The 11,640-nt window shown below is 29.0% G+C and overlaps 1 pseudogene; it reads right to left on the reverse strand.

Moving 5' to 3' along the window:
- Positions 1 to 5,802: 5,802 nt before the first annotated feature.
- LOC129308882 (uncharacterized) lies at positions 5,803 to 10,706 on the reverse strand (annotated as a pseudogene).
- Positions 10,707 to 11,640: the final 934 nt, after the last annotated feature.

Consider the following 11,640-nt stretch of genomic DNA (forward strand, 5'->3'; position numbering starts at 1 on the left):
AATTATGAAAAATGACTTACAAATTCAAATAAATATCCTATAAGATAATGAATATCAATGAAGTCTCTTAAACAACAAATAAATACTTAGGGACAAATATTATTTTTTACCCATGTAAAAAACTAAAATACCATTTTGACCAACCATTGTAATAAGCAAGGTGATTATCAATTCACTATTGCTGGTAACAATACTAGTTAATAATTTTAAAAAATAATATATATTTTTAATTAGTATGTATTTCCTTATTTATCATATTTCCTTTATAAAAAATTGCTATGATAGATCAAGTGAAAATGAGTGCCACTTTGTCTTAAAATTAAAAAATTGAATGTTCATTTAGCTTTATATCTTTTATACTAATATAAATAATGTATATCACTTTTACAAAATGTGGCATTATTAAAGCAAATGTTTGTACTAAAACATATTAGCGAAAATATAATATATTTGCGAAATAATAAAGGTTTTTCCCTCCTCTATAAATAAAAACAAAAGTAGAGGGAAAGTAAGAAAATATAATTTGAAATTGGAAACAAAAATCTGGTGACACTCATAATGAGACCCCACAAGGAATAAAAGACACTTATCAATCTCTTTATCTGAATTCCATTATTGCTTAAATTGACTAAGTTCACTTAATCCACAATTATTCTTACCACTATCTCTTATTAATTTCAACCACTTGTGTATATGTTTATATATTTATATCCACTTCCCTTTATTCTTGACTCAGCTTTCTTGTTGGTTTTTGGCCCTTAATTTGTGATTTAATTACTTTCCTAATCGGTTCGTAATCAGACATCAACCTTGCTATATTCAATCATCATTTTGCCCCCAACAGAAATAATAAATTAAAAAATGGAATAAAATAAAAATCCGTAAGCATAAAGATAAGATATAAAATCTTTTAAGCATAATCAATTCTTAATCATTCTATCATTATATTTTATTCAACGCTCAAATCATGGTGGGTTCATTTGTTTATGAGTTCTGCTAAAGATGTTATATATGTACCTTGTGTTGTTAAAACTTAAAAGGAGGAACTTTCTTATATTGAATGAAAAAAAAATAAAATAATAAATGAAATGATAAAAATATGTGAAACAAATATAAAATGAATCATTTCCAAAAGTTGTAACTTGGATTAAGTAAGAGTGAGAATTGGACAAGTTTGATCTAGTTGGATCACATTACAAACTCATGAAATTATAAAATATTTTAACAATTTTCATTTCTATTTTATAGTTAAGGGTGCTCATGACTGAATAAAGGGAGAATAACACATGAAGACCCTGTAAGAAAATTAATGTAAAATAAATATCTTTAAGTTGTAAATTCCAGATGTTTCAATTATAAAAGTTCCTGATATTTTTCAAGGGTCCATATTTGTCATTGTCCCATGAATAAAACTGAATATGTTGAAACCAATTGAGGAAAACCTATCTCTAATAAGGTTTGGTTTTCGATTCATCTAAACCAAATCGATTTGGTTTGGTTGAAATTTCAAGTCTTCAAAGTTAAACCAAATCCACCTGAACTTTATCTATATTATGTTTTATAATTTTAGAATAAAATCAACACAATATATTACATTTTAATTTACAAACGTATTATAAAAAAACATATATCATAAAAATAAGATATATACTAAAATTTTAAATTACTCATATATTTCAAAAAACTTTCTTTAATTGCAGAAAATAAATATTTGATTAAAAAACATATTTTATAAAGAGATCGGATATTGATTTTTGAAACTATAAAAAATATTAAAAGTACAAAAAAGTTATCTAGCAGAATAATAAAAAGTTATTCTAAGCATAAATAACTAAACAAATTCAAACCAATAGAAAATCAAAGCAAACCGATGTTTAAGAAAGTTTGGTTTGATTGTTAATTTAGTCAAACCAATTTAATTTGGTTGGTTTAGGTTTGCCTAATAAAATGTTATAATGTCGCGTATGGACTAATAAGATTTTAAATTTGAATTTAGACTAAATTTTCATTTGAATACCTGAAAATCTACGTTTTTGAATTTTCAAATTCTCTATTTATTTTAATTATTTAAAATTTTAACCACTCCAATCATATCATTTTCTTTCCATTTTGATTATTACTATCTCTATCATTCTCACATCTTTTCCCATATCATGCTTTCATCTATTGTCGATTAAAAAATAAAAATAAATTTATCAATTATAATATTCCACTTTTGCTTTGAATCTCAACTCATTTCTTTTCTTTCTTTAAAATATTTTGTACTATACAAATAAATGATTAGAAACATAAATTTGAAATATAAGATTTTAAATAAAAATTTAGAAAAGATTACTAATAATAAAAAAATTATTCTAAGCATAAACAAAACAAATTCAAACCAAATCGAACCCGTGTTTAATAAGGTTTGGTTTGGTTCTTAATTTAATCAAGCCAACTTAATTTGGTTTGGTTTAGGTTTTGCCTAATAAAACTTTATAATGTTATGCTTGGATTATTGAAGGATTTGAATTTAAATTTAGACCAAGTTGTAATTTGAATGCATGAAAATCTACATATTTGAAGTTTCAATTTACTATTTATCTTAGTTATTTAAAATTTTAACTACTCCAATTCTATTGTTCTCTCGCATTTTAACTATTGTTGTCTCGGTCATTTTTTTTTTTGTCTTTTCTCATATCTCATATTCATCTCTTATTGATTAAAAAATAAAAGTCAATTCATTACACCCAATCTTTTATTTTTACTTTGAATCTCAACTCGTCTGTTTCTTTCTTTAAAATTTTTTATACTATGCAAACAAATAATTTTGAAAAACATAAAATTAAATGTAAGATTTTAAATAAGATTGTAAATATTTTTTTACCAACAAATAAGATTTTAAATATAAAATCTACACCAAAACCCATCAACCCATACATGACTAAAGTTATGTTGGAAAAAAAAAATTGAATCAAATCATGCCTTAACAATAAGGTTATATAAAAATTAACCATTAATTGGAAAAAATAAAAACATTAAAAACTAACCATTGTTGTTATGCTGCAATATATCACACATACAATATTACTATGTGTATGTGTATCTAATTTATAATTGAGTGACCTAACCCCACTGATGGCTTCAGGGAGAGAATCACGTCACTCATGTCTAATTCGTTCCACGCTTTGATGGTTGCGCAGAATAGCTTTATTCCCCAAAGATTTGTTTATAGCTTTTAAACACTAAGATTTGCTTAGTGTACTGTTTAGTTTAGTTAATTTAATTAATCCTAATGATACCATATATATATATATATATATGAGAGATGTTTTGTTCTTTTTCTCCTCACCCAGAAAGCAAATCACGTTTAATTGTTAATTAAATATGGTTGTTGTCCAATGAAATTGAGAAAATCTTTTTTGGCTGTTAATTAAATAATTAATTAATTAATCGACAACTTTTGGAGAACTTCAGAATCCTTTAATTTATGGTAATAAGAAAACAAAACATGTTGATTTCCTATATAATGACTTTTTTAATTGGTTCGTAATCTGGCGTCAACTTTAATTTCATATGTTCAGTAATAATTTTATTTTCAAAAATAGAATTAAAAAATTTAAAAAAGAAATTAATTAAAAAAGGCTTGTAGCATACTCAATTCTTAATCATTGAATCCTCTTATTCAACTTTAAAATCATGAGAGGTGTGTGTGTATTATAATCTTTTCATATGTTAATTGATGAGAAGCAAATAAACTTTTCCAGTTTTCCTATATTGAAAGAAAATGTAAAAAGAAAAAGAAAAATGAAAGGCTAAACTATGTCTATGTGCACATAATAACAAGGGTTGATGAGCATCCTGAATCCTAATTTATTATTTTAGAAGTATCATAAATTCTAAACTCTTAAAATGATCAAAAACTTCCATCAACTTGTAAGGGTGGTTATATGCAAATTAATAACGAGAAGTAATATGCTCAGAATTTACAAGTTAAAATGAGTTTTTACTCATTTTAAGAGTTTAAAATTTATGATACTATTCGAGTAATAGTTTAAGGTTCAAAATTCTTATTAACCCTAACAATAATAACAACAAACAAATTCCAAAAACTGTAATAACTTGGATTAATTAAGAGTAAGAGCTGGGCCGGTCCCACTGGTTGGATCAAATTACAAACTCATGAAAATTATAAAACAATTTAATAATTTTCCTTTCTATTTTATAATTTTCTGATTGCCTTACTGATTGTAATTTTTTTTTATACAACTCTTCAAATTGTTAATGTCCTAGACACCCTTCACAATTAAGTTCTATAAAAATTAACCATTGTTGTTAATCCTGCAAAACACACACACACACACGCAAACAAGCACACACGATATTACTCTATATTTTTAATTTTTTACAAAATAATGCCATGTTCAAAGTCATGTGATTGTCAATCTCTTTTTTTTAAAATACCTATTTATAATTTCTAAGAACAATAACAATCAAGGACTTCTACATAAAATTTATATTAATTATAAATAAATTATTATTAAAACTCAAATAAAAACAAAGTCAAATAGACTATTATTAATTTAAAATTAATTATTATTAAAATTTAAATAAATAATTTATTGATAAAATATTAATCAGAGTTAATAAATATTTATTTAAATTTTAACAATAATTAATTATTAATTGATATAAATTTTATATAAAAGTTTTTGATTTTTTATTTTTCTAAATTTTTAATTCTGTGACCTAACAACACTGGTGCTGATGACCTCAGAGACAGAATCACGTCACTCATGACTCATGCATAAGTTCATGACTTTGACAACTACGTAGAATACCTTTATTTCCCAAAGATTTATTTTTTTTTCCCCCTTACAGAAAAGAAACACACTTAGATCTGCTTTGAGCTTTTAAGCACTAAGATTTGCTTAGTTTTAGTTTAGTTTAATTAGCCCTAATGACGCCCCACGTCACAAGGTGTTTTTTGGTTATTTTTTCCCCAAACCAAGAAAGCAAGGCACAATAGTTAATTGTTAAACATGGTTGGTGTCCAATGAAATTGAGAAAATCTTAATTAAGACAGTGAGTTGTTCAAGGGATGGCCACTAATTAATTTATCAACAACTTTCTGAATACTTTGATCTGCTGATACATGGGTACAAGGTTTCACACGTTGCACTCAGCATCTACCCAACTAAAAAGAAAAAGAAAATAATCAAAATCAAAGCCTCTAGCATATTTCCCTGTACTTATATATACCAACTTGTTACTACGCATCTGAAAATATTTGTATCATATTATTAAGAAATAATCCTGAAGTTTACATCGAAAAATTTCGAAAACTCCTTCAAATGAATCGTGAAGGCGTCTTCATCTATTTCTTGATAAATTGTCATTTCTTACAGCACTCTAAATATATCATGAATTATGTTAATGATGAGATTTTCCTAGTGTACTTGAGGTAACATATCTCAATTCTTGCTTCTGTACTTGCTGAGACACCTCTGGTAATGCTATACTTTTTTAAACCAAATTATTTAATCCTACCATGCTAAAGAAATGTTTACTGTGGTAATTAAAACAAAACTTATCCTTTTAAAATGCTTGCCATGATTTAAAAAAAAGTGTTTACCATAGAAAAAAGAATAAAAACTATCCTTTGAAAACACTATCATGATAAAAAAGAGACTACCAGTAGCGGACCTAGGACCCTGGGCTAGTGGGAGCAATCTATTTAAAAGAAAAGATAACTATTGTCATATCATAGAAAACTATACTAATGTCATGTAAAATTTATATAAAATCAAATATTTACATACCTTACAATTGTTGTCGGCGTGGTTTCATATTTTGAAACCGTTGAATAATCAATTCATTGTCAATACTGTTAAAAACATCCTTTTCAATGTAGGTCACCAAGCAATCATTCATCCATTTATTTCTCATTCGGTTGCGTAACTGATTTTTCACAATCTTCATGGTAGAGAATGCTCTTTCTACTGTTGCTGTAGCAACGGGTAAAATCATTGCTAACTTCAATAGAAGATAAACAAGTGGATAAATAACATGTCTTCCCGTTTCAACTAATTTTTCTGCAAGACTATTAATATCTTTCAGAGATGTAAATTCAACACTGTTATGCATATCAATTATGTAAGTCTCAAGCTGATTGTCAAGCATCACCAAATCAGTTGAAGAAAAGTCATGTGGATAAAATTTGGCAAACTTAATCAATTTGCTCTTGTCAAAACTAGAGAATGAGTTGCCTGGATTTAAACAAGCCATGCAAAGGAGCAATTCAGTATTTGTCTCAGTGAAACGATCATTAAGTTCCTGAAGTTGCATGTCCACAATAGTATAAAATAATTCAACTCGATAATGATGTTCTACTGTAATATCTTGAGCTTTACCTTTGCGATGTGATCTCCCTTTAGACGAGAAAAGATCTTCCATGTTTGGAACATCAATATCATGCAAATTACAAAACAGAGTTACTTCATCCAATAAAGACTCCCATCCACTATCTCTCATAACTTGTAATCGTTTCTTTGCAATGTTAACCAAATTCATGGCATTGACAATATCTTGATCTTTTCTTTGTAATGCCTGTGACAATTCATGTGAAATATCCAGTACATGTTTCATTAGATGTAAAGTAAATGCAAAATCAAAAGCTTCTATCAACTGTAAGAGACCATTAGCCTTAGCTTTTTGGTTTGCACTTGAGCCATCTTCCTTTATAATTTCAAGCACATCAATCACAGAAGAATACATTATTGTTAGATTAACCAAAGTTGCATAATGAGAACTCCAACGTGTGTCAAATCCTCGCTTGAGACTAACTTCTTGGTTCAAGCCTCGTCCAGTGGAAATTTCTCCATTTTTCAAAGCTTCTCTAATTTTAGCTATTTTTGTTTTTCACGAAGCATATCAATTCTTTTGCAAGAGCCCCCAACAACATTTAACAAGGTAGACACCAAATTGAAAAGAGAAGCAACTTGAATGTGATTCTTAGCAATGGCAACTAAGGTGAGTTGTAATTGATAAGCAAAGCAATGTACATAAAATGCACATGAATTTTCTTTTAAAATCAAACTTTTGGGACCACAAAATTCACCTTGCATGTTACTAGCACCATCATAACCTTGTCCACGAATGCTAGATATACTCAACCCATATGTGCTAAACAATTTATCAATTTCCCTTTTCAATAATAAAGCTGTAGTATCCTTAACATGCATTATGCCAAGAAATCGTTCAACAATGCTTCCCTTTTTATTAACATAACGTAAAGCAACAGCCATTTACTCTTTATTTGAATTGTCACGTGCCTCATCAACAATAATGGAAAACAATTCATTTCCAAGATCATTAATAATTGCATTAGTGGTCTCCACAGCAGCAACATGAACAATATCCTTATGAATTTTATGAGCAATTAAACGACTATTTTCAGGAGCTCTGTCTAAGACAATATTTTTAATTGATTCATTGTGATCAGCAAGAAACTTTAGAAGTTCAAGGAAGTTACCTCTATTGGTTGACATACATGATTCATTATGACCACGAAAAGCTAATCCTTCCTTCAAAAGAAAGCGAATGCAGTCAATTGAAGCTGTCAATCGCTTTCGGTATAAGTCTCGAACTTGTTCATCTTGCTTGGCAATTGCAACTTCTATGTGTTGATTTTGATTCATCAAATCTTGACATTTCTTCCAAGCAATATTGTGAGCATTATTAGGGCCTCCAACATGAGATGAGAGTCTTTCTTTCTTATTCCAATTTGTAAATCCTGCTATAATAAATGAATCACCACCAGATTGCTTCCCAAAATCAAGTCTAAAAAGGTAACAATACAAGCAAAATGCTGCATCTTTTTCTATGCTATACTCTAACCAATTGCCAAATTCATTAAACCAAGAGGGACAAAATCTTCTCAAAGTCTTCCCAATTCTTCTTTGGGGAAAATCATGTTGCATAGGTTAACATGGTCCCTTTTGTAAATAAGCTCTTCTTATCTTATCCCTCTCATTAGGATGATAGGATGAAATTTTAATCCGTTTTCCTAGGTCCGATGGCAACTCTTCTAAAGATTGATTCTCTTGTTGTTGATGGTGGTGGTGAGGATTTCATTGATGATGTATGGATGAAGATTGATGCTCCTCACATAGCACTTTTCTCTTTAAGAATCTTTCCATATTCTTTTCAAAATTCAAATAATTTGTGATTCACCTATTGTAAATTAAAATTATCTAATCAATATACTGAAAAAAAATATCTCATCATAAAAAAATAATTAACTAAAAATAAAAATTAATTTTATAATTAACAAATAGGCATCTCATGATCCAATTATTCTTGAAATCTATTGTTTCAAGATTCAAAATAACTACTCAGTACAACTATACAAACAAAAGCAACTCACAATCAATTAGATTTATTTATATAGTATTCTATTGCAAGCCAACATTTTGATAATCTATTACAAGCCACGTGCAAGCCACTTTTGTCACTTTAATCTTTAATATTGATGTGCAAAAGAAGTTCATTCCACCGTCAACACTTACCAACATTATCAAAAGTAAATCTATTAAATAATTATTTAAAAATTAATAAATAACTTTCCACAGTCTTCTACCCACGTGCAAGCTCTCATTTTTCAATGACTTTTCCTTCTCAAATCACTTTTTCTACAACCTTTTCGTCTTTTCCCTCAATCAATCCCATTATCTCTCAATCTCATCTCTGGCTCAACTGTTTAGCTTCTCTTTTTAGTTGGCTCTCCAGTTCCATGATTTTCGTTTCCCCAATCGACAGATTCAAACATGAAAGTGAAGTTTTTTCAACTCACAGCTCTTGACTGCTTGCTCTATGTTCATAATCAAGGAGAAGATTCAAGAAAAACTGGAAAGTACCTGAGTTTGGCGTGTTCTTCTTTTGCTAAAGCTTGAAGCTATGGTTCTCCAAAATCCAGTTCTTCGGTTCTCCTCGTGTGCGAGTTTGCCACTGCTTCTCTTGTGTATGAGGCCAACCGACTGTTAGGGCACAATTTTTAAAAGCTAAGTTTTGTTAGATTTTATTATTTGAAATAATTATTGTTGAGGATGAGGTTTTGTCGTTTAGGTGAGGATCAATTGTTCATTTTTTGTTTTGTGGGCTTTATTACAAAGACTGAATTTGGGCTAAGTTTATTGCTTTGATTTGGACTAAATTTCACTGGGTTCAAAAAAAAGAGATGAGTGGCGGCAGGATGCAAAATTTACCACATATACCCATGTAAATTTTTTATTTTCAGGGGGGGCATTTGCCCACACTGACTACCACGTAGGTCCGCCACTGGAGACTACCATTGTAGAGAAGAGTCAAACCAACTATAACAAGCTTTACCATATTAGAAAATGATTTTTATTAATTAATTAACTCAATTTCAAAATCAAATGCCATGGTAGAAAAGAATCTATTATGATAAAGAAAATTAAACGTAGTAAATAAACCTACCATGGTAAATAGAAATTTACTAAATCATGAAAAGTCTTCCAAATGAGATCCCACTCTAAACAAGAGTTAATAAATCAAAATAAAAATATTTACATAAATCAAGAGTAATTATTAAACAAGGTAAACAAGGGTACTTTTATCCAAAAATATGTTTTCCAAGAGAAAGTTTTGTGTCCTATACATCAATCTAAGCCTCCGGTTCTCCTTTGGTTGAACTTTTTCATATAAAAAATATTAACCATGGGGAATGAGACACAAAGGTTCTAATAATAAATACAAAATATTATAATGCATGAAATACAACTAATCATGCAATTACTGAGTGAGGCATATAAAAAAAATTTTTGAACAATTATTCCAAACAAGTTTCGAACAAATCCAAACAAAAATGCATGACCACCAACCTTATATCATACTTTCTTTGGATTGAAGTCCATGCTTGATACCAACCTACCTGGCCACAAAGACAAGCTAGTCCAAGCCTTGGCAAGCCACTCATTAATCAAATGAGGGTGTACCACATGACACTAAACAATTATCTGAATAATAAAATTCTCAAACACCATTTCAAACTTGCAAGACAAGTCATGCCTATAGTATTTCCAAACAATAAAAATTACGAATAAGTAGATCATGCTTCCTAACATAACATTGCATACTGAACATATTGATCCATATAGATTTCATCCCTCTAGCAATAAAATTTCCAAACAAATATTATACATTCTTAAACACAATAGTTTCCAAACAATGCTCAATTTCATAGAAATACACACAACTAAGCATAAAGCACATACAATATCATATCAATAAAAGTTACCTTTTCTCCTAACAAGAAAAGTTCCTTAAACAATTGATTTCTCACCACAAACACCTTCAACACCACAATCTACACATAATACAATACTAGACATCATTAATACATGTGTTTAAACACAAGTCACACCATAATCCTAGGGTTAGATTAATTAATCTCATAACCTCAACAATTTTCCATATTTCTAATCCCTAAAACTTGCATCTCCATCATCACCATTACACTTATATCTCACTTATTTAGCCTTTACAACCTCAAATTACTATAAAAATCCACACAACTAGTCTAGGGTTCACCCCATTGCCATAAACATTATTAGACCTCCTAAATAGCACTTATATATCGTCAAATAAACTTTAAAATTCAAATCCAATACCTTGAACTTCATCCCAACACACAACCCTAACATTTTTCGGAGGTAGAAGGAGGATTAGATAAATTACCTTAGCTATTTAGGAGCTTAAATTAGTGCCCTAATGATGGAGACTACCAAACCCTATAGAGCCTTCAATTTCCACACCAGCCCTCACCAAAATCCCTTCCTTCTATTCTATTTTTTGAATAAATTATTAATGCTAAAATTGCACCATGCACTAGGAAAAAAAAATCATGTGCTACGACACATAGGACAATGGAAAGAATCTAACTTAAGCCCATGCATAATCCTAGGCTCAATTTTGGACCCCTGACAAGTCTCATACATAATCTTAGGCCTATTTTACATCATAATCATGTGCCTAAATGTTTAATTAACCTTAATAAACCTCGATCAAACATAACTCCCTTGATTAAATCCTCATATATGCATAATCTCTTCAAGTAAATTACTAAATAAATATCTAGATGTTACATCTTTAAATTCATCTACCTTATCACGTGTTTAGATATCAATGTATATTCTCAATAATTCTTTACAATATATATGATCTAAAATGATCAAACAAGTTATGTCAACAACATATCTATTTAGATTAGTAAACTTCTTGTTTACTATAACATGTTTTCAACTCACATAACTTCTGGTCAATTCACAATCTCAATATGACATTAATTAGGAATATCTATTGCACTTCGAGAGGTAGTATATAAGCAGAACTTTGTCCAACATTAATTCACATTTGTATTTCATCCATTTCTGCCTCAAGTATTAGTCACACAAACATTCCCCTCTTATTTCTATCTTTATCATATTTCAAAGATAGTTAGTAGTATATAGTAGCCAAATACTATGCCTTTGTTAGTACTCTAAAATTCACACCAATTTTTTTGTTAAATAATATAATTTCACAACAATCTTTATCCATTAAATGCATACCATAATAGAAAAGAGTCTACTATAGTAA

The sequence above is a fragment of the Prosopis cineraria genome, unplaced genomic scaffold (assembly GCF_029017545.1).
Source record: "Prosopis cineraria cultivar Desert tree isolate PC_DT_omini unplaced genomic scaffold, ASM2901754v1 PC4, whole genome shotgun sequence".
Lineage (NCBI taxonomy): Eukaryota > Viridiplantae > Streptophyta > Magnoliopsida > Fabales > Fabaceae > Prosopis > Prosopis cineraria.